Source organism: Alexandromys fortis, unplaced genomic scaffold (assembly GCF_014885135.2).
Source record: "Alexandromys fortis isolate MF-2015 unplaced genomic scaffold, M_Fortis_MF-2015_v1.1 scaffold_0, whole genome shotgun sequence".
Classification (NCBI taxonomy): domain Eukaryota; kingdom Metazoa; phylum Chordata; class Mammalia; order Rodentia; family Cricetidae; genus Alexandromys; species Alexandromys fortis.
The window spans coordinates 20,159,622-20,184,881 of NW_026067949.1; the positions used below are offsets into that span (position 1 = coordinate 20,159,622).

The following is a 25,260-nucleotide window of genomic DNA, read 5'->3' on the forward strand; positions in this document are numbered from 1 at the left end:
GTGCTCGGCGCCGCGCCCGGGTGCTTCCTCCCCGGGGCCCCGGGGGCGGGGATCCGCGGCCCGCGGGGGCGGCCCGAGCTCAGCGACGGGGGCGGCGGGGCAGGCCGTCCCGGTTCCGCAGCATTGCTGGGCGGCTGAGTCAGCCTGCCGCCGTTTGGCCGCGCCTGCCGCCCAGGCCTCCTGGAGCGCGTCCGCCCAGTGGGGACCAGGGGAGGGTGTGTCTCGGGTCGTGGGCTCGGACCCGCGACCGGGCTCTCGCAGGGACCCTCGCTGGCCTCCCACTGCCCGGTGCCCAGGCTGTGCGCTCTGACCTGGGCTGGTGGCCGAAGGGGCGGAACCTTGCCGCCTTCTCCTGATTGCAGAAGCTTACTCCACCGAGAACTTTCCCTGTTGCCTCAGCGTTTCCCAAACTTCACACTCATCTAAGATACTGGTTTTTCCAGGTTCCGGGAATCGGTATATTTGCCAATCCTTCTATAAGATTCTCTCCGGTCTGCGCTCTGGCCAGATACTAAGATGCCTCTTTCTAGATGAATTGAGGGGCAGCCTAAAGTCTGTGTGCAGAGGCTTATCCCTGGGTAACCAGGTCTCAGACCTTGGGGGTATTGGAGTCTAGAAGGACTTTCTCTTCTCTGAACCAGGCCTTGTGTAACCTTGGCGATAAGATAAAAAGAGAGGATCCCAGAAAAGTACCTGAGAGCAAGTAGGGTCATCCCCTAACATGCTTCATTCTACGGTTTGGGGCTTTTTAGTTTGTTTTTAATAGATTACCTACCTGAATTTCTCTCCCCGTTAAAACATGAAAGTACTTATCTTTGCACTCAATCTGTTGACGAAAGTGAGGCAATTACAGAGAAGCACAGACATTATTATGAAAATAAGATAATGGGCGAAGCTCATAGAGTGGAGTCCAGGCCTCTGTGAGTCCACATCACCAACTGCTTTCAGACTACAGGCCACCCAAAAGCACCATCCTTGTGAGGCCGTTCTGGTGGCAAAGGGAGACCCTCCCCTCCAAACCCCAGGTTCTTTAGAGCTAAATGCTTCACAGAAGGCTCCACTTCCTAGGCAAACTTCCTTGACTTAGGCCAGAGCCTGCAGAATTGTTTATGTTTGGTTGTGTTTTCGCTTTTGCTTTCCATGGCGTCTATAACAAATATTCTATTTGTGGCTTCTTCCTGGGTTCATCTTAGTTTTATATTCTCGGTGTCTTTTTCTTTCTTTCCCAGTGGTTCATACACATTTTTCCCCTAATCTTCATTAGCCTTCTTAAATCCTTCTCTGAACAAGACAGATTATAACTATACAATTATTCTTACATCGGTTACATTTTCTCAGGAGGTCAAGCTTAACTCGTCCTCGATTTACTCTCCCTGATTGGTTTTATAAAATAATTAGGGTTTGGGGCCTCCTACGATATCTTTTTCCATGAGTTTGTCATTTGGTTATTTGGAGTTTTCTGCATGGTTCTGTTTGGTAATTTGGACGTAGAGCACTGAAGATACAGCGGTAAACAAGTACAAAATAATCTCTAGATGCTGTGGTCTCCCCAGGGAAGGATTTCGGTGCCGCAAGGCACACCACTGATTTCACAGCATCAGTGCCAAGGAAAACTCCGCTCCACCGCGGCCTGCTCCTAAGCGTTAAGCCGGTCTAATGCATCCTCATATGCGGAGGGAAAGAAAAGATGACGCAGGAAAGATGGTAAAAGCTACCTCTTATTAATTGCTTGTTAATCACCAGTCGCTAGCCAAATGCCCGATACATATTTTATATGTCTGCCACAACTCTTGAGTTGAACTAATTCTTCCAGTTTTATAAATGCAGGCTTAATCGAAGCTGAAAGAGGCTAAGCAGTAAATAGCAGATAAATTGAGCAGATCTAGGCTGTATTAGCACTACATAAATTATTTAAGTGAGGCATTAAGAGGACAAAGTAGACAAAGAAATTGACTTTCTATAAGAATTAAGATATGGAGATCTGTCGACTGCCAGGCTCCTGGATTATATATCTGTTCCCAGTATGTTCCATTGAGGTTGGAATTACGCCAAGGTGACCCGCCCCTACCCCTACAGCCTAGGTTTTTGGTAGCAGAGCAAATGGAACTGATTAACCCGTTCTTCTGCTTTTGTTGCTCTTGTCCCTTATGTACCCTTAATGCACCAGCATGAAAGAGGTGATGAATGGAAAACCCCCTCCTTCCTCGCCCTCTTCTCTCACTTTCCTTCCCAGTATCCCCGTTTATCTATATCTTCACAGCAGTACTAACATCCACTGGCCGCTTGCACGACAGCTGCTGCTCCAAGCGCTTTACTTATAGAAGCTCATGCAATGAGGTCAGCAGCTCCTTGAAGAAAGAAGAAACAATCGTGTTGCCCGCAAATAGGAAACCTAAAGAAAATAGGAGGTGAGTAACATGCACCATATAGGTGCGCCATGTAGGACCATATGGAGGAGTAATTCCAAGACAGCCTTTTTCTGGGATTCCCTCTGGTAAAGCCAATGGAACTGGATCTAAAAAGGTTGCTCTCAGGATGGAGCTGAAGGTACCATGTGGGCTGAGGCACTTTGAGCACATTCTACTAACATTTGGGCCCTGGTTTCTCTATTAGTTCCAATAAAAACTATTGGAACATAGTGTGATTGTACATCTAAGGCACCCAGGAAGTGGTAACTCCTCAGTGCATCTAGTCCTATTAATTTTTTTACTCCCAGTATTCTTCAAGAACTCAGTTCAAGTTTCATTTTCTTCTCAAGACTTTGCAAATATTTTTGATAGCAAGAATTGCTCACACATGACATGTAAAGTAATCTTTCATTTTTTATAAAGTGTCCAATATTATTTTGCCAGATAGAGAACTTAGAGTTGTAGAAGCATCAGGCACATATTTCATAATATTTGTGAACAAACAAAATAATATATTAATTTATAAATATTATACTTTCTACTCATATTTTATGAACTAATATTATTGAACATACAGTTTAACACAAAAATTTACCTGGACAATTATATATAAATCACCTTATGTTCTCCCCTCTTCCTTAATTACATCCCCTGATGTTCTGCTATTACATACCAGTATTAATTTTAGTTGTTTATTATACAATAAACTTGATGTTCATTTTATCTACTAGAAATTTTATATCCTCTGAGTAGCATCTCACCAAATCTTCTTAAATCCTTGCCTCTCTGGTAACCAGTGTTCTACACTTCACTTCTGTGAATTCCCTCTCTGTCTCTATCTCTCTCACACACAAGCACACAGAATGGGATCTCTGTCTGCCTCTCTGTCTGTTAGTTTGTTTGTTTTCTTTCCTTTTGACACAAGCTGAAGTCACCTGGGAAGAAGAAGCCTCGGCTGGAATACTCTCCATCCGATTGCCTATGGGCAGGCCTATGGAGCATTTTCTTTATTTTCTTTATAGATTGATGTGGGAGGCCTCAGTTTACTCTAGTTGTTGTCATCCCTGGGCAGATGGTGCTGGGTTCTATAAGCAAGTGGAGCAAGTCATCGGGAGCAAGCCAACAAGCAGTCCTCCTCCATGGTCTCTGCTTCTGTTCCTAAATTCCTGCCTTTCTGTCCCTCAGTGATGGACTGTGGTCATAGAGGATAAGCCAACTAAACTCTTTCCTCCCCACATGATTCTCAGACTCTGAAGACACCTTGTCATCTCTAGCTACCACGTTTTTAGCTTTTGTATAGAAGAAAGACCATGCAGCAGATTATTTCACTCTGTGTCTTCCAGCAGTTCAAGGGCAATCTGGAAAACACACTAAGGTGTTGTGCTAATTCACTTTCTGCTGCTGTGATAAAGATGATGATCCAAGTTTCTAACGCCTCCGAAAACTGTACTGGTAGCTGGGGTCCAACAGTCAACATATGGGTCTATGACAGAAATGTCATATTCTAACCATAGCAAATTCTGTGTGCATACTCAGTCTGATGGAAGATATTGTAGGCTGTGTTTGCTACCTTGGGCCTTGGAAGTCATCAGGCTAATTAAGTGAAGGAAACAAAGAGGTGTTGTGGTGTTTATTTGTTGGTGTAGTTATGTGTTTTGTTTTATTTTTTAGCATAATATCTTTATTGAACCTTTGGGAACTTTACATCATGCACCCAATTCTGCTCACCTCTCAGTTCCTCCATATCCACTCCTTACCCGGCAGTGGCCTCCCAAACTAAACTTAAAAACAAATCAAAATAAAACAAGCAAACAACAACAACAACAAAAGCAAAGAGAAAAACAGCAATGACAAAAAAAGAATAAAAAGAAGCAACAACAATAACAAAAGACCCTCTTATGATTTTGATCCATTTTGGTATTTTGACATAGGTTCTGTCATTATGTCCTTTTTAATCCTTGTAGAAACTGAAAGTTAAGTTAGCAAAGAATGCACCATATGTAAATAACAGTCAGGGTTCAAAAGCACATGATACGGGTTCAAGGCCTGTGCCTTGCACACCACATTCTGTGATGGTATAGAAAGTTCTTTAACAGTATTCCACAAGAAAGGAAACATTTGCAGGCACATGGAAAGAACTGGAAATTATGAAGCAGGCTTATGAAAATGAAAGAGACAACAGAGTAAATGTGGCACTTTAGCTAAAAAGGAGTTCCTGGGGGAAAGGATGCAGGGCAGGGGGCAGAATAGGAAAGGGAAGCAATAGGGGATGATCCGCCAAAGCAAATTATATATGAAAACACACTCATGAAACCCATTGGTTTGTGTGCTAATTTTTAAAAACTTTTTAAAAAATTGACCATACAGACTTCTTTACTAAGGCTAATATTTCTGAGAGAAAGAGTTGCCTGGCGCTGAGTTGTAGGCAGGATTCTCTCCTGATACTCCCAGTAGTTTTTACCCAGTGGAAAATCCTTGTCAGTCTGCTTGGCACTTTAGCTACAGAGACACTTTTCTTCTTGTTGTTCATAATCCCTGAAGTACCCCTTGTGGAGCCTTAGGTAAATATTTGCTTCATTAAGTTGAAACACTTTGACACCTTCAGTAGACTCCTTGAGGCTCTTAGTTACTGTAAGAGTTGCTTAGAAAGTGTCATGTAACTCTTCACCACAAGAAAACAGTAAGTGGTCCCAACCCCCAGACCACAATAGACAGGACAGCTGCAGAACTTGTTCAGATAATCCTACCTTTCACCTAAAGGTGATGGTTTTGTGGCAACAACACATTTTAAAGAACATTATTAAATATTGTCAAGAAAATGCTCAATGAATGTTTTCCCATAAAACTGATACTTTAGAAACTCATTTAGGCACGAAACCCGAGAGTTTTGTTATACTGATAAACATATTTTTATACTCTGCTGATTCCAAAGCGGGACTTTATCTTTAACAGGATTGACAGACAACAGTCATAATGGAATTGCTATTGCTTACGTGCGAATGAACTAGACCATAGATAAATATATTGTCAGCACTTCCTATGAGTTATTTACACCTACACTTGTACTTGTAGCGAGCTTGTCAGTTAAGACATTTGCAGACAGTTTGCAGTAGGTTTCAGGACAGTGAGGCACTGATAATACATCTGTGTCTAGGTGATTTCAGCAAAAGTTTTCCTATATATAGTAAAAAGATTAAATAATTGTTAAAACTGCATGCCATAGTTTAGGACACAGTAATTTTTTTCTGACAAATATGTAGAAGATAGGAAAAAAGACCACATTTTAAAACTGCCAACATGCTCCCATCTTTAATTGCTAACAAAAATAAATCTAACTTTACTATTTTCTGATATCTCTTAAGAAAAGTCACTGCTAAGAGAAATTTCACAAAACCTAACTGTAAGCAGAGGCTGTGCTTTAGTTTCCCCGCTCCCCACACCCGAATAATCACACAGAAACTATATTAATTACAGCACTGTTTGGCTGATGGCTCAAGTGAATTTCAAGCCAGCACTTACATCTTAAATTAACCCATCTCTAGTCATCTGTGTATTGCTACTAGGCTGTGGTTTACCAGTGCCTGTATGCTTCTCCTTTGGTGGTTACATGGCATCTCTCTAACTCTGCCTTCTTTCCTCCTCTGTTTCTGCTTGGACTTCCCACCATGCTCTATGCTGTCCTGCCATAGGCCAAAGAAGCTTCTTTATTAACCAGTGGTAACAAAACATATTTATAGCATACAGAAGGGAATCCCACATCACTTAACTGTTGTCCCAAGGATTTGCAGATGAGGTGCACCCACTGGTCAGACAATTACTGTGTCACTTTGATGTATCAGTTCTTTCCTCTGTAGTCTCATAGCTGGATTTACCAGATATCTTTTTCTTTCAATCTGATCTTCTGTATGAGAATTTGGCTCCATTTTTTCCTCCTTTTGCTAATCAGTGTACTTAGAGAAGCTTTGAAAGCTTCAAATCAAGTAGAACATGTAGCAAAACAAAAGATAAGGGGTATGGCAAAGAAAAAAAAACCCACAGATAGAAATAGACTCCTTATAAACCAATGAAACTGCACTGTTAAGAAAGCGTTTGAAGGCTCTCATGTTACCAGTGTAAGTGGTAGATGAAATGCAAGAGCAGGACCGATAAGAGAGTGCACCATGAGACATCCTTAATGAAGACAGAGGTCACAGCATAGGCGCCTGAGGATAGCGAAAAAGCAGGAAGTCCTTCGACAGTGTTGGGCCACAGAGTCCACCAAATTTAATCAGTTCCAAAATGGGGCTTGGCACTAAAAATGCAGATTTTTAAAACTTCTCTTGAAGAATCAGAAGGCCCTTTGACATTGCTGTGATAAGGGGTAAGTCTACATTGCAGAAGTGGCTGCTCCGATTTGGTCAGGACAGACTTTCTTTTGCTGGGTTCTCCTCAAAGGCTGTTCCTCCCTGAGATGATGACTCAGGAGCTTGGCAATTACAAATGTAATTATTTTCCTGAAATTGTCATTGAAAGATAAGCTTCCAGTGCGTTAAGCTTGAGAATTTCTAAAATAGAAATCTTAGAAAAACACAGTCTAGACAATAATTTTTAATACCAATCATTTTATCATGAGCAGCAGTACAATCGTCATGACATCCACTTCAGCTATTTTTGAGTCTTAAAGCAAATCAGACAGTAAATATTTTGAAAATTCAACTTATATTAATAGATATTTGTTGATGTGAGGAGTCCCGGATGCAGAAAAAAAAATGAAGTAGACAATCTTTATTATACTCTTGGGGCCTACAATATCATTGCAGAGGCAGGCAGTGCCCAAATAATAATATTATTTAACATGTGTACAGGTATGTGTATGACATCTGTATGTGCAGTATGTATATACACATATGGCGTATATGCTATGTATATAACACGTATTAATAAATAATTCTTCCATATCATATATACATATTGATGTGTCTCTTTTGTTTATGACATATACATGCATTGTGATATTTGAAACATATGAACTTATCTCTAAAGTCTAAAATAATCATTCACCATGTCTAACTTCAAGTATTAAATTTGAATTCTAAATGGAAAAATATTCTTTTCTGCTACTCACAATCTTGTGTGCTCATGTGGTAGGAGATTACAACGTTCCTGCTCCCACCCACCCATGGCACACTGTCTACCCAGTGATGGGGGTAATATATCTGGTCTATGTGGAAGGAGTCATTGACCTTAGGGGCCCTGCTTCTTTATCTCTGCTTTCTGTTTCCATGGGCATCCGTTCAGGAATTAGAGTTCTGTGCAGTTCTTCCTAGCTGAGAAACCCTGAGGAATCCCAATCTGTGCACAATTTCCCAAGTCTGACACGTTGTCTGAAATAATAAAAGTAGTATTTGTCATCACGTAGACGGATCCCTTTCAATCTGCCCATTCATTTCAGACCAAGGAGCACATTTTATGGTATGGGAACAAACAATATTTTATGCTAGAGAGAAGTCAGGAAAAGGAACAGTTTTGATTGGTAACTCCAAAAAGGCTTTTTTTAAACAAGTGACATTTAAGCTGAGAAATGAAGGAGTGGGTGTGAGATTTGCATGGGGGAGGCAAAGGCATGTTTCAGGCAAAGAAGAACATTTGGGAAACCTTAGAGGGAGCAGGAAGCAGGCACCTTAGAGGAACTAAAATAAAACAAAGGGTCTCTCCCAGTGAAATAGCGAATACAAAACCAAAACAAGTTGGAAGAGCAGAGCGGTTGCGCCAATTAAGTAGGTTCTTGCAGGCCACATACAGGGTGTGGGATTTTATAACAAGAAAGTAGAAAGTTATTGGAGAGATTTAAGAGGGGAAAATCAGACTTACTTTAATTTCTGCATTTTATATAATGTTCGATTCCTGATGGAAAATATTTCAGCTGGTTGAATTACAATACATGGAGGTTCAGTTGCAAATGTATTAATAGCTACATTGCAGACATGAGTCTGGGGGCTTATTCATGTGTACAGAAGAAGTCCAAGGTCTATGCAGATAGTTAAGGACATTGAAAAAAAGAATCAAAATGTCCTATCTATTCACGAAAGTTTTGATTGATCTGAGAATACAGATGCTAACTCAGTTAATTTCTTTATAGCCAAGAGCTCCAGAAATCGACACATGAGTTGAAAAGTTCTTCAGTCACCGGCTTCATACATCAGTTGTTACTCACACAGCCTTACCTGTGTTCATACTTGAGGAAACAGATACCCATGTGGAGAGGTAGTAGTCTTACTCTTCTTAAACCACATGGTCCAACTCCTCTGTAAGAGAAGTCAGACACACCATCTCAAGCCATCCAACTGCAGGTGCAGACCTTCAAAGGCCTAACTCACAAGCTTCCATTTCCTTCACTCCACATGGTTTCCTTAGCATCCGGTGTGATGGTTTATTTTTTCCTGTGGAAATGCTCACACCCTCACTACTGTAACTCCAGTCTGGTTTAGCAATCAAAACACAACATCTGCCCAGTAGGTTTTGCAAGTCTTTTAAGAAAACCATGATATTCATGCCAGATTGAGCCGTTCTTTCTTCTCCCCATGAAGGAAGTACTGGTTATGCATTCACTGAGCTGTAAATGTCTGGATTTTCTCAATGCATCTTCTAGGGCACCAGAAAGAGAGATTTTTGTTTTTCTTTGTTTCTCCCAAGGTACAGGGACAGCAAAATCAAATACCATTGGAACTAGTTCCTTCTTTCTATGCTATGGATGAAGACAGTTCTTGCTAAGCAATGTTTTTTGTTCTTGTTTGGTTGGTTGGTTGGTTTTTCAAGACAGGCTTTCTCTGGGTAACTTTGGTGCCTGTTCTAGAACTAGCTCTCATAGACCAGGCTGGCCTCGAAGTCACAGAGATCCACCTGCCTCTGCCTCCCTAGTGCTGGGTTTAAAGGCGTGCGCCACCACTGCCCGGCTCTAAGTGATATGTTTTAAAAGCGCCAATTCATCTGATCACCTTCACGAAGTACACAAGATACCTGCCAATAAGAAGCAATACATCTTAAATGTCATCAAATGGGCAAATGCTTTTTCAGAATTTTATCTAGTCCCATTTCCAATTTGCTTTTGAACTTACCCTTTCCTCTGCTTAGAATATATGGGTCCCCCTGACTTTTGATTTTGTTTCTATGATAAAAAATATCCTAAGCTATGTGATAGAAATATTTAGTCTGGTCTAACATACAAGACCAGCATCAGTTAATTGTGCCTGAAACTCCTTGGCCCTCTTTCAGCACCTTTACCCACAGGCCTGCTTTAAGGCTGAAGCCAGTCCTACGAAAATGGGTTGGATGGGAAGGGCAACACCTTTCCTTTCCCTCTGCAGAGCACAAGGGGAAAGGAGACTGAGAAACAAATGTTTCCAGTTGTGAGTGCAGTTGTAATTCTTCCCTTTCAACTCTCCACTCCATCTCTCCCTACAAACACTTTAAGGCCTGCTTGGGTTGGAGCTGCTGGGAGTACTCAGTCAGCAGCTTTTGACACCCCTTTTAGGTTTCTTTAAGTGTTCCTTGTTTAATAAATCCACTGTCTCCAGAGGCCTCTCCAAGCTTCTCTCATATTCTCCACAGCTCTAGCAAAGTTCTGCATACACAATTGGTATTTTCTTTAGGGGGATGAACTGCCCCTCTTAACTTTCTTTAGAGTTGAGCCTTAAACTTCCTAGGTTCCATGGATAGCATGATTAAGAATAACAGATAAGATCTATTGTGGAATATTTTTTTAACCATGTAAAGATGTGTTGCATTTGTTTAATTGTATAAAGATCTGTTGCCATTTTTTTCCTGCCTGAGGTACCTAATTGCTCTAATAAAAAGCTCAATGGCCAATTGCAAGGGAGGAGGTATAGGTGGAACTTCTGAGCAGGGAGAAAAAATAGGAGGAAGAATTTAGTCTAGGGGAGTAAGAAAAGAAGATGACAAGGAGACACCAGGAGCCAATCAACCAACCTGGAGGAAGCAGGAAAATAAGACATATAGAATGAAAGAAAAGCAAAATGTAAATGAACAGGTTAAATTAAGTTAATAGAGCTAGTGGGACAAGCCAAGATAAGAGCAAGCATTCAAATAACAAATCTCCATGTCTTTACTTGGGAGCTGGTTGGTGGCCCAAAGAAAATACCAGCTACGAAGATCTTTTAGCAAAATGTACAAATGAGTTAAAATAGCAACACAATATTCTGTCAATATGAAAGTCTTTCGTTAATGTAGAAGGGTGTGCATGCATGTTCTTGTAGGGAGTCTGACTTCCTAAAGTCTACCCAGTCCCAAACCCAGTAGACAAACTATTCCTTCAATACTCAGCTTTAGGGGTTGCACTCTATCATTGGTCTCATTTTGTAGCTGGTGGTTCCTAAAAGTAGAAGTATTTAAATTACGATGGGTGATGGAGGTGCACGCCTTTAATCCCAGCACTTGGGAGGCAGAGGCAGGCGGATCTCTGTGAGTTCAAGGCAAACCTGGTTTACAAGAGCTAGTTTCAGGACAGCTAGGGCTGTTACACAGAGAAACCCTGTCTTGAAAACGAAAGAAGGAAAGGAAGGAAGGAAGGAAGGAGGGAGGGAGGGAGGGAGGGAGGGAGGGAGGGAGGGAGGGAGGGAGGGAGGAAAGTTTAAGTTACTTATGCAGAGTTGGTTGTAAATTGCAGAGCTGCAACTGAATATGAAAAGCACTGTGAATACATTGGCTAGCTCACTATAATTACTGCATCAGCCTATCTCCCTGTAGATAGTGTTATTAGCTTAACTAGTAACTGGAACTGGCTATTAAATTTTATTTTTTGCATCTATCACCAGTGTTGCCCAGATAACAGACTTTAACTACAGCTTTGATCTCTGTGATTGATAGACATCTCCCACTGAATGAGACACGTCCTGCGTACAGGCCTATACTCGACTATAATCTTCTTACTAAATGATATGAGGCAATGACAAGAGCCAAGTCTTCAAAGTATTCTGGTCTTCAAAGAATTCTAGCCAGTATTTTAAACACACTTTCACATATTGTAATAATAATACAGTCAAGCACATCCTGATTGAAATTCCTGTTGACGACTAAATAAAGCTTTATTTAGCTATGATTTCTTATAATCAAGCTACAAATTTGAATGCTAGTTTACAGATTTCTTTCTGCAAACATTAGAAATAATATTGTTATTCGTATTAGCTCATGAGAAAGAAAATAAAATGAGTCAATTACTTTACCAAGAAGGTCATCCATAAACCACAGTTGTATCATGGTAACTTCAAAGTAAATATACTTGTAAGCAAGATGGCATGTCAGGGCATTGGACATATGAAGATTCATAGCTAACAGGCTACCAGGGATGTCAGTAACAGTTGAGAACAGAGAACTCTGCTTGAGGACAGACCCTGGTAATAGTTGTTAGAATTAATGTAGAATATTGAAATAAGTTTAAGAAACAAGAGAAACCAAGTCATGAAAGCTCTGTATTAATGGTTTAAGTGAATAAGACAGATTTAGCAGAGGCTCACAGCACTCTTTCTCGTGACCCTTCTGGCAACATAGAAGTAGCATTTCCAAGCTTGAGTCTCATTTCAGATCGGTGTATGAGACTTTAGGAAGAAAAGGGCTACTTGGTTAAATAATCCTGGGAAAACACTTCAATTATTACTCTCTCCTGTAGATTTAATGACACACACTGTATGCAAGTCTTAAGGAAATTGTGTAGAAAACAATCCTGCTGTAATCCCATTTAATTTAGCACTCCATAGATTCATTTAATGAAGACACCAAACTTACATGACTTACTGAACCACACTCTCAAAACTACTTATTCTCTGTTAAAAACACTTACTGCTTTTCACAGAGATTCAGACTTCAATTCCCAGCGCCTACACAGAGTCTTACAACCATCTATATCTCTAGCTCAACAGACCTATCATCCTCTTTTGTACCAGGCATTCATGTGGTACCCATACCTACTGCAGGCAAAACACTCACACGTTTAAAACAGATAAGTATTTTTGTCTATTTCAGATGTTTGTTTTAGATATAGCAGGAAGTTGCAATATCACTTCTAAAAAGCTTATTCTAAATGGGTGATGGTGCAAAAGATATTTGTGTCTCATGTTAATGCTGATTAAAAGATGAATTCGTAAGCAGAGGAGTTCAGTAATTAAGTAGATCAGACCTGTTCTGTGTTCTCTTTCCACAGCCATCCTTGATATTACCTGGGGGAGCCCATGAACAAAGTAGCCATGGTGGAAGACGTGGAAGTTATGAGTGGACTCAAGAATATGGATTTCTACTCACTAAGGCTGTGAGTGATAGATATGCTAAACCAACCTTGATCCCCAAATATGTCACCATTCCTTTGGGTGACCTGGTGGCAGATTGACCATGTTGAACCAGTTCCTCCATGGAAAGGACAGCCCTTTGTCCTTATGGAGAGATATTTGATATGTACTATAGTTATGGATTTGCCTTTCTAGCAGCTAATGCTTCTGCCAAAACCACCATCTGTGGACTTAAAGAATGTCATATCCGCCACTACCATCATAGTATTCCACACAATATTCCTTCTGACCAAGTAATTCGCTTCACAGCCAGAGAAGTGCAACCTTAAGCCCACAGTCATGGAGTCCCCCAATCTTACTATGTTTTCCACCATCCTGAAGCAGTTGGACTGATAGAAAGATAGAATGACCTTTTGAAGACAAATTTATAGCACCAGTTAAGTGACAGCAGCCTGAAGGGTTGAGCAGGGTTCTCCAGAAGATAGTGCATGCTTTGAATCAGCATCCAATATATGATATGCGTTTTCCCATTGCCAGAATCCACAGTTCCTGGAATCAAGGGGAGAAAGGGGAATAGTTCCACTCACTATCACCTCTCGTGATCCACCAGGAAAATTTTTGCTTCTTGTCCCCACCCCCTTTATGTTCTGCTGGCCTAGAAGTTTCGGGCCCAGAGGGTAGTACACCTGCCAGAAGTCACAATAAACATGCCACCAAACTGGAATCTCAGTCTGCCTCCTGCCCACTTTGGTCTTCTGATGCCCATAAGCCAACAGGCTAAGAAAGGAATTGCAATGATAGGAGGGGTTATTGATCCAGGAAACTGGATTTCTTCCCGACAGTGAAAATAAAAAAGACTATGTCTGGAGATCAAGAGATTGTTTAGGATCTTGGTGCTACCATGACCTGGGATTAAGTCAATGGGACAACACAACAACTTAATGTAGGAGGAACTGTGGGCTGACAAAGGGCACAGACCCTTCAGGAATGAAGGTATGGATAGCTCACCCAGGAACAGAGCTACAAACCGCTGACATTGGAGGAAATACAGAAGGGGCAGTAGAGAATGGCATTTATAAATACCAGCTACTGCCACAGGATCAGTTGCAGAGATAATGATTACAGTTGGCATGATGGTTTCTGTCATGTTTGTTAGGAATGTGTTTGTACAGATATTTGAATTTTTTTCCTTCATTTCTTTACGAAGCAATGTAACATCAATTAAAAGAATATCATAGGTTACCATATTTAAGCTTTTTAATACTAAAAGAATTTCCCTTGTCACCTATTCTGAAATTGATAATGTGGTTGTTGGGGGGTGTAATTATATCATGCTAGATAATTATTACCTGTATGCATATATAATTTACCTATGATTATATTTGGGATAGTTATATCATGTTATTCATAATTATGACCCACTTATTGTTTTATTTGGAAATTAAGTATATCATAAGGAGATATGATTGTGTGTCAGTTTGACAGGAAGTGGACTTGTGATGACTGTTCTTCCTTGTCAGCTTGGCTATATATGTAATTAACTAAAACCCAAGCAGCTGGCTACTCCTTGAGAGATTTTTCTTTAATTAAATCATTTGAAATGGGAATGCCTACCTTTAATCTTATTCTTTAAAGTGGGAAGGTCACCTTCAAGCCTGATTTCTTGACGTGGAAAAGAAATCAACTTTGATCTGGGCCACACCTTCTGTTGTCAGACTATATAAATGACACGGAAAAGGACGATTTCTCTCTTTGCTTGCTTGCTCTTGCTCTGACTGGAAAGTCTATTTCTTCACTAGGATTAGATCTTGCTTCTGGAATATACTAAAGACCAGATGAGATATCCGGCCTCGTGGACTGAAAAACTTTTTAGATTCTTGGACTTTCCATTGGTAGAAATTGTCATTCTAGTCAATCCGCTTTGCACAGAGAGAAGAGTGGGGGAGGAGAGCAGGGAGGGAGGAAGGGAAGGAAAGAGAGGTAGAGAAATAGAGACAGAGAGCAGAGATTCATTAGTTCTGTTCCTCCTGAGAACCCTGACTAATACACCAATCAATATATCCTTTGACTTTAAGGCACATTCCACAAGTTGGAGACCATACCCAACACCGTTTGGGTGACCAAGGACCTGAGGCTAAATAGCTCAGTGACCTACGGTGAACTAAATACTATTGTTCTGCTAGAAGAACGTAGCAATAAAATGATTCAAGATGACATTCTGCTATACTCATAGGTCAGTGTCTTGCTCAGCCACTGTCAGAGAAGCTTCCTGCAGCAGATATGAACAAATACAGAGATCCTTTGTCAAACAATATTCAGAGACTGAGAGATCTTGAAACATTCAGCCTTACAAAGGGATGTCTTCATCAAATTCCTCCTCTTGGAGCTCAGGAAAACCTGCAGAAGTGGAGGTGGAAAGAATGCAGGAGCCAATCGGTATGGTGGTCACCAGGAGAAGAAAGTATTCTAAATCCAGAAGGACTGAGGCATATTTGAACTCAGAGACTGACATAGGACGCACAGATCTTGCATGGGTGTGGACCAAATGGAGTCTTATAGATCAAAGAAGTGGGCCCATCCTTAACCCAGCAATAATCTACAATTGATAACCATTTGCAAATGAAAAATTAGATTTCCTCGAGGGATTTTTACTGGGGAAACAAATTGTTCTTGAGGACAGTCTGCATGCATAGCAGTAGATGGTTGACAAAAAAAAAATGAACCAAAAGTCATCTTTGGAGGTCCCTATTCGCATGTGCGCTTTAAATTTTCATTTTATTTTTAATTTTTATAATTTTATTTTACTGTATTTATATGTTTTTCTCTTCTTACCCTACAAATTCTTTGCACATATAATATTGTTTCCAATTTACTGTTCTTATGGGATTTCTGAGTAGACAAAGAAGTGTGTGCTGCATCTATTATCAGTTTTTGTGTCTTTCCTTGTACTCTTTCCCTTCTGTTTGTTCTGTCCTAGTCCTATGCATTAATTTTTATTTTATTTTATTATTACCCTTTACAATATGTTTGTTTTCTATGAGAGACATATGAGGGGGGCGATCCAAATGGGAGGGGCAGTGAAGAGGACCTGGGAGGAGTTGAGGAAAGAGAAACTGAAATCAGGATGTATCATGTGACAAAATATTCTATTTTTAATAAAAGGGCAGTGGGGGTGGATTGGCTATACTTAAAAAAAATTTATCTGACCAAATGTGACTTCCAAGAAACACTTGATATTTTTATTTGCTCTCATTTTATCTACACAATAGAAAGAGTTGAATGCAGTTGGCTCCTCCATTCTTTCCACCTCCACTTCTGCAGGTTTTCCTGAGCTCCAAGAGGAGGAATTTAAAAAAAAAAAAAAACTTTAATTGTTTTAATTATAACACTAACAAATATTTTTGAAGACTTAGTTTTTTGTCAAGTTCAGAAGAAAGCACGTATGTGGATTAACTATCTCATCCTCAAAGGGACTTGAATCTCTTGGATTTTAATTCATTTGTTCAGATTCAGGCAGCAAGTAAATAACTGAGTGAGAACCATCCACTGCATCACACAGCTTTTTATGTACATGGCTTTTATGAGTTAGGATACAATAGAGAACTTCCAATTTTTAGTCATCTAGAGAAACCAATTGTTGCCTTCTGATTCCCTATATATGTAGTCCCCCACATCATCAGACTCATCCCATCTGTTACAGACTAAATATGCCCCTTGCCAAAACTCCCGAAAAATATGATAGGATTGAGTATGACACGGGACTTTTGAAGGTGATTAAGACAGAAAGCCAAAAAGCTTATAGATGAGCTTTTGGGCCTGTCCTGAAACTTGCTCTGTAGACCAGACTAACCTGGAACTCTTGGAGATCCACCTGTTTCTGCCTCTGGAGTGCTGAAATTAAAGGCATGTACCACCACCACCACCTGGAAGTAATTTATTCCTTTGTAAAATTTTTATTGATTTAATTGAGCTATACATTTTCTTTGCTCTTCTCCATACCTCTCCCCTCCCCTTCTGCCCTCTTCCATGGTCCTCATACTTCCAATTTACTCAGGAGATCTTGTCTTGTTCCATTTCCCATGTATATTAGATCCATGTATGTCTCTCTTAGGGACCTCATTATTGTCTAGGTTCTCTGGGATTGTGAATTGTAAGCTGGCTTTCTTTGCTTTATGTCGAAAAGCTACTTATGAGTGAGGACATATGATATTTGTCTTTCTGGGTCTGGGTTACCTCACTCAATATGATGCTTTCTAGATTCATCCATTTGCCTGTGAATTTCAAGATGTCGTTATTTTTTCCCAACAATTCATTCTTAATCCAAAAAGATACAACACATCAAAAAGATTCTATAGAGACATACTTACATACCCATGCTCATTGAAGCTTTATTCACAATATTTAGGAATTAAACTAATCTATACATCTATCAACTAATGAATGAATAAGAAAAAAACTGTACATATTACAATGGAATTTGGGGGGCTTAAAAGTAAAACAAATGTCATATTTTTTTTGATCATATGTGGTTCCTAGCTCAAGTTCTTCACATTTTTGCACTTAGTGTAGAGTACACACGGAGGACAACAAAGTAGAAATGAGCCATGGGTGGTTCATGAGGGCAGGAAAGAGAGGAGAATGTAGATGAAATGTAAATGGAGAAGGAAAATACTAGGGGCAGATAGGGATGCGAGGATGCGGGAAGAGAAGGCAGGAGAAAAGGTTAACACAGTGAAGAATATGTAAAACAGCCATATTGTAACATACATCTTGCAACCCAATTAAACATTATAATTAAAATTGTTTTTAGAGCATATTTGGCATGAAAGAAGGGAAGAGAGGAAAGGCAGCATATTAAAAGTTGAAGTGAGCATTGGGACAGGGGGTTAGCGGAGAGAAGACAGGAGGTTGGTTACTTAAAACTAAGATCCGAAAAGCCACATGCAACAAAATTTTATAAGATAAATTTAAAATACAGGTTAAAGATGAAAAATAATTTTGAACAGTGGAGCCCTGAATGACGAACAATGATGTGCTTACAAGACATGGATTATTAAGCAAAATTCAATGTCAGACCTGGGCTACTACTCTACAAGGTATTGGTCAAGGACACGCCAGAGACCCCCAATACAATATAACCTGTTGGTATCACACACATAGTCTAGTTACACACAGTGACTAGATGGTAAGACTCTTTTAGAAGACACTAGTCACACTAATGTAAGGCATATGGAAATCCCTCTGGAATTGACTGGGAAACTTCCTTTCTGCTGGGTGGGCAGTTTTCAAAATGCAAAAAAAAAAAAAAAAAAAAAAAAGTGCTGTTCAGTGAGATGGGAGAGAAAAGCCAACAATGATCTTACATAGCCCTGAATTCTGCATCCTACGATACCAACCTGTTAGGCAGGATGTGCACTATGGTGCAATAATGGCATGCCTGTTACAGGAGTAATCAATAGCTTTCTCTGTTTTGTGACTTGCTCACAGGAGAGAATTCAAGCTTGGTACTGGAAATATGCTCAAAAGTTCATGACTACAGAGTCATGGAACCTAGGATAAAACACACTATCACTTCTATCATAATTTTATCAAGTATTCATGTTGCCAAACTGGCGTCTAAATTTCATGATTATTTGTACTGCTCTCGACCTTGCTCGGAGAAATTGCTTTTTGCGCTGGAATGTGGTCAATGCAGACTTATAACAAGTGTAAAAGCTGAGAATTAGGGAGCACTGAGTGTTTAGCCCTAAAGTGGGCATCCATATCATCTTCCCTCAGGAAACACTATAGAAAGGGAGGGATGAAAAACAATGTAGGAGCTGGAGGATTGGGAGGAGGGCTGTGAAAATGTGGCCTTGTGGACATGACATGAGCGTTGCACTCATGAATTTACAGCAGCTGTTGTTACCTTCATAACAGCCTAAAAGATCAAGGCAGTCAGACTTCAGCAAGGGTGAGGTCCTTATGAGGTTCCAGCTCTAGATGAGGGGGCGATTGGTAGTTGATGACTGCTGAGAGAGTAGGAATTGTTTTATTTAGACATACGGCCAATGGAGGGTTGCCTATGCTACAGTGGGTAGCCACAAATCCATGTGGAACTCAGGGAGTTACTGAGAACAAGAAAGCAGATGAGAAGTTGTGGCAGTTGGGTTGATCTAAGGGATACTAGAGAGAGAAGTAGGGAAGTTGATATGATCACAATATACTGAAAGCATGTAATAAATCAGAATGGATAAAATAAAAGAATAAAGGCTACTGTAGAAATTTATACTTTTGAAAAAAATATTAAACATATTATGAAAAATATTACAAATATAATATGTTTGAAAATTAATATTTTTACATTTGCTTATCTTCACTATAGACAGTGATATTGTGAATTCGCCTCTTTGAGACAGGTAAGTGAATTGAATCCTGTCTTTATATGGTTTCCACTCACCTACACTTACATTGTCGTTTCTACGTTGTCATTCACTTCCTTGCGTTTTTAGACTTATTTCCTCCAGTATTCACTTTTATTGAGAAAAGAACTTCAAATATATGCATTTCATTCCTTTTAATACTTTATAACTTGCAAATCCTTTCATATATAATTTTCACTTCTCCTTGGAACTAATACATATTAATGTAAAGTGTTATGATTTAGAATCCTGGGCGCTCAATATGTCTCCTAATTTAATCTTGTTTGGCTAATTAAATCCAGGGAATTAAATATACCTCTTTTTAAGTTTGAGAGTTTGTCTTATAATCTGGCATTGTGAGGTTTCGCTGAATGTACCTTTTCTAAAATAACCTTGTGGTTATTTGAAACCACAAGGAAAATTTCAAGTAATATAGGCATTGAATTTCTGTGTATTTTGCAAGCAAATAGCAATACTCTTAAATAAATAAGGGGGAAATAACTTTCTTTTCAAAATATTATAACACCTGAGAGAACATATATATACAAAATTCTGTGTTGTGACTCATATAACATTTTGTATATACTTTTAAAGGATGTCTCTTCTTAAAATGCAGACATTTTGTCTTTGAATTCAGAAGAAACCTGTGAACACATGGAGGAGTGTTAATGCTAAAAGTTTTGAAAATATTTTATGGCAGAAAGTTCTTTGTTCAGATGAAGTCTTCAGATAAAATGAAAGTGAAATTAAATTGATAATCTAGCAGAAGAAGGGTAGGCTGAGGTCTCTCTTCTTCTTGTACCATGAGTAATGCAAAACACTAAGGTCTATCGGTTATAGTCTGTCTGTCAGGTTAGCCCCAGGACTAGGGTCTCTGTAATAGAATAAGACCTTCAATTAAGTATATTGCTAAGAAGAAATATGTTCCCTACAAGCCTGAAAGATACAAAAACTCAACAGAAACAAACTTTGCAAAACATATCAAATGAAACAATGCAGGACAGAGAGCTGATATCAGGAAAGGTATTTCCAGAGCAGAGTGAGGACAGCTAAATGAGCAACAGGACCCATCTGGAGAATCTGTGATGTCTATCATCAGGAAATTCTGAAAGGACCTGCAGTCTCAGCAGGAAGAAGCCGAACACAGAAGTTCCAGAGCTTGTTATGTCTTGACAGCTGAAAGGAAACCTCTTAGGGACAATTAAAACACATCACAGAAACACTAAAACATATTCGGAGGGAAGAACGAGATGTATAAAAAGATCTGAGACCCCATTCATATGCTAGAAATTATAAGATGCTGACTCCATTAGACAGGATGGAGAGAGGAAAAGTATCCTACTGAAGTCTTTCACAGAAATGAGTTTATATAAGAAATGGTGAATTGGATATTGGAGGCCATGAACAAACATCTAGTAAAGCCAGAGTGACTAAGAGCAGAATCAGCTACCTCCAGGACTGTGAGGACAAAGGGTAAGAGATCATATCTCTTGCCAGAGGGGCAGCAAGGAGGAAAGGGCTCATCCCACCAGCCTGTTTGGTGTTTCCTGTGTTCAGTGCTTTCTAATTCAAGGGTTTTGCAGATACCACAGTGAATGAGGATAAATGCGCAATTCTCCAGTAAAAGTACCATCACCCCACCTTTCCTTTCCTCCAGACCCACTCCCTTTCTTTCTCTCATTACGAAAAAACAGGCTTCTAAGAGGTAGCAACAAAACATGACAAAATAAAAGATACTAGGATGAAGGAGAAAGTGGGAGTAGAGAGAGGGAAACTATAATCAGAATAATGTAGGCGAAAATAATAGATTTTCAATGAGAGAAATAAAGGAAAAAAGACAAAAAAGATTTTTAGCTAGTTCTCAGAGTAAATATAGAAATAAAGAAATGAGATAATCGGCCCTTTCCTGGTTGTCTGAGAATGATTTGAAAATTATTGTACCCAGTATGTACACAATGGGAGGGGAAATCTAAGTAACCTACCTTACCTAAAGCTAGCTGAAGAGATTCTTAACTCAGATTTGTTTGTTTGTTTACTACATCCAATCCTTTTGTTTGTTTGTTTTCCTTTTTTCTTTTCTTTCTTTCTCTCTCTCTTTTTTTTTTTTTTTTTTTTTTTTTTTGAGACAGGGTTTCTCTGTGTAGCTTTGGAGTCTGTCCTGGAACTTGTTCTTAGACAAGGCTAGGCTCAAACTCATAGAGATATGCCTGTCTCTGCCTCCCAAGTGCTGGGGTTAAAGGCATGAGCCACCACTGCCCAGCGACCCAATCTTAAACATCTAGCATTTTACAAACTTGAAGATCAAATTGCTTTATGATTTGAGCAATATTTAATAAAGTGTAGTCAGTTTAAAGTAACATTCTGTATGTGTTTTCTTGTTTTTTGTTTGTTTGTTTGTTTTCTTGCTTTTTTGTTTTTGTTTTGTTTTTAGAAGCAGGGTTTTTCTGTAGCTTTGGAGCCTGTCCTAGAACTAGCTCTTGTAGACCAGACTGGTCTCAAACTTATAGAGATCCACCTACCTCTGTCTCCCTAGTGCTGGGATTAAAGGTGTGCGCTATCATCACTAATGGCACTAGGTTATATTTCAATTACTACAAGATACTTCTCTTTCATAAGTGATATCAATAAGCATACTAAGTCAATAAAGAACATTTTCAAAGTGTGAAAAATGCTGTGTATTACAGGTCAGAGAGGAGAATGGTGTTATGCCTTCTCTATCCTTGAGACACTTCAGTGTCCTTCTAGCAAAACCCAGAGTAATATCACATAGCCAAACACAGCACACAGAAGCACACAGAAGATGGCTTTAAGGCTTCACATATAAATAGAGTGAGTTCTCACAGGTAAGTCATGCATGTGACTTTCAGTATGGTCCTAAAATTTTTCACCCAGCTGCCATTAGTAATATTTTTCTACCTTTAATTTTGTATTGTAAACGTAAAGTGTAAAAGCAGAAGATTTAAATGTGTTACACAATTATTCTCAAAAATTACACAAACTGTAGCCACCTCATCTTTCAAAAAATGTTTTTCAATACAAGCATTTATATGTACTTACATGTATATTAAGTATCTACACTAAAAATCCAGAAGTATTATGTTTGACTGGTACAATTTATTCCTACAGTTTACTGAAAGATGCTATCTCATTTCTTGTACATGAAAGCATAGTGCTCTAGTACATACAAGAATGATCTTTTTCTACTTTGATAAAATTTAGGTGTACATCATGCATTACAAAAGGCAGAAAGACCAATTATGTTAAGAAATTATGGGTGAGACACTTTAGATATCAAGAGAGGGACTGAAATTTCAATAACAACTGACAAAATTTTCTTCTCATATTTGAGTCTCTTATTTGTGCTTGGTTTAATGCAGAAATGTGGGTTTTCAACTCTGAAACCAACCTACACAGGTCTCAGTCTTTGGGTTTGGCTTGAATTATCCTTTCATTCACCAGATAATTGCTGTACTGAGTCAGGGACTGGGCAAGGGAGCAGAGTCACTGTGTGCTTTAGAAACCGAACAAACAGGAATGACAAGTGGGAAAGGACAGCTTTGAGAGGAGACTTAGGAGAGCACAAGAGAAGTTAGAAAGTAGTCAATCCAAGAAAAACACGTCATCCAGATACCCAATTGGATCCATAAAGGGGAAGTCATGGGCACTTGTTCCCTTTGTAGAGGCAAGTATCTGATGAAACTGTGAGACCACCCTTTACCAGGACACCCAAAAGACTGGAACTTCCTTCTGACATGCAAGCGAGGGAGCATGAAGCTATTGTGGAAATCAACTGAGTAACACATCATCTTTCCAGCATTTCATTGGCCTGCCAATCAACTTTTAGAGACGGCAGTATGCAGTTATCTGCAGATGACTTCTGTGGTGCTTTGGAAGCGAAATGTCCTCGATAGCTACATGTGTTTGAACTAGTGGTCCCCAATTGGTGGTACTGTTTGGCAGGTTATAGAGCCTTTAGGACATAGAGCCTTGTTGCAGGAAGTACATTCCTTTGGGTGGATGTTGAAGGTTTGCAGCTTTGTTGAACTCCCTGCTTTATCTCCTGTTGTTCTCTCTCTCTCTCTCTCTCTCTCTCTCTCTCTGTCTTTGTGTGAGTGAGCATGTGTAAATATGATCAGCCAACTTCCAGCTCCTAAAGCTATGCTTTCCCTGACTGTTCCCATGCCTTCCTTGTAATATGGACTTTATCCCTTTTCGATGGTTAGTCAAAATAAACCCTTTCTTCACGGAGTTGTCTTTGTCAGCACAGTTTTCCATAGCAATGGCAAAATAACTAATATAAATTTCCAATTTTCAAATCCCTTGGACATTCTTTTATCTGTTAATCATAAGTAAAGGATCCACCATTCTTAGCTTCAGCAGACTAAGTAGCCTGTCACAGATTCTGAGAGAAATTAGACTAAGTAAAGTTTAAGGCATGAATAGTAATGGGGCAGTGGTAGAATGAAATAATAAAATACTTGTAAATCTGTAAAGCTTTGAACAGTGTGTGCAACGGTACATATGCATGTATATGTGATATATCAGATTAAAGGGGGAACTTGTATGATCAATTTTCCTCAAGATAAATCAAGGCTATCATATGTACATTGCTGTGGATGCCACAAGAAGTTACCTTAGGTTTCTGACTGCTGAGAGGAAAACTATCCAATGGTCCCAGTCCCTAATCTCTGGAACCCACTGCCTTTATTGCATCAGAACCCCTTCTTCAACTTGAACCCCCAGGCCAAGGTCCAGGTGTGGTGATAAAAGTTAGGCGAGTGTGGTCCAGAATATAAATAGCCACGTGGAAATTTCCTTAAAATTGAAAGGCCTACCCTTTGTATAACATTAACCCCAAGGCAAACAACGGCCTTCTTCCAAAGAACAGCTATGTCTACTTGTAAAAGTCAAAACCAGGCATCTTGACTGATGATATTCCTTCGTAAAAGGATGGGAGAGTGAGTGTCATTGGATCTTCATCTGACTACCAAGCCAGTCCATTCCCAGACAGTAGAATGCCATTCTGCCTTTACTACGTGTGCTTGCTTGGTTTCCAGGAGAAACTGCAGAGCACTGACTGAAGAGAATTAACTGACAAGAGTGATCACTCTACACAGCCATGGAAGAATCAGCATCTGTTCCGGATGGAATGTTTCCACTGCCGCTGCTTTGGAGTCACCCATGCTCTTTAAGGCAGCCCAGTAACTCATGGGTTCTCCAGTGAATAGTGAAACTGAACTCCAGTTTGTCATCATGACCTTAGAAAGAGGTGTGTAGACTTTGCCTAGTCCTCCCCAGAAAGACACTTCTGGGAGTTGCTGGATATCATGATTCTATACCTTTCTTCCTATGCCACCTAGCCTCTCACTTTTCCTTCATACAACATCAGGCCAAGGCTCTTCCTACTCCCTCCCCTTTCTCCCACTTCTGATTTTTCAAATATGTTTAGCCTGGTATAGGTAGTTTCTTTTTCTTAAAGTATACAGACAAACACATTCTCAAGGAAAATTGTCATCATGTAAGAAAATAAGATAGAGCAGGAGGGAGTAGAGCACAGTTGTAAGTCTAGCATGTAAAAGGTAGAGGTTTGTGGATCAGGAGTTCAAGGACAGCCTTGACGACATAGAGGTTTAAAGTCACCCGAGTCCTCATCTCAAAAAAAGAAAGTAAAAAAAAATTAAAAAGAAAAAAAAGACCAGGAACCATGACTAGAAGCAACACTCTACTAAAGGAAAAATTAGTAAACACATTAATTAAAAATTACCCTTAGTCTACCAACAATGAATTCTTAATTTTAGACATCCTTCTTTGTGCAAAATTTAAATTATAGGTTATTTTTTTTTGAAAATGCAGTTTACACTTAGAGTTCACACATCCTGTTCTCCCTCACAGATGTCGGTCTAGCCAGCAAGTTCTATACTTAGGAGAGGAACATCCTGCTGTTTTGAGCCCATTCTGATAGAGCCCTGAAGAAACTCTTCCAAGCTTCCTTACAGCACTGGATCTTTAGAATGATGATATTATGGGGAGATGCAGGGAGGTGTGTCAGCTTTAACCATTCTTAATTGGGTTAAATTGAATAGGGAAATTTAATTTATTAAATAAATTAATAAAATAAATAACACAATAAGTAACATAATCAAATAAAGCAAATAATTAAATAAAGCAATTAAATTA

At 39.5% G+C, this 25,260-nt stretch overlaps 1 long non-coding RNA gene across 1 annotated transcript; it reads left to right on the forward strand.

The window, feature by feature from the left end:
• The first annotated feature begins 1,427 nt into the window (after positions 1–1,427).
• Positions 1,428–24,461, forward strand: LOC126506565 (uncharacterized). Its single transcript, XR_007593248.1, has 5 exons — positions 1,428–2,408; positions 12,601–12,705; positions 19,047–19,080; positions 21,768–21,926; positions 24,141–24,461. It is a non-coding gene; the product is annotated as an uncharacterized lncRNA (long non-coding RNA).
• Positions 24,462–25,260: the final 799 nt, after the last annotated feature.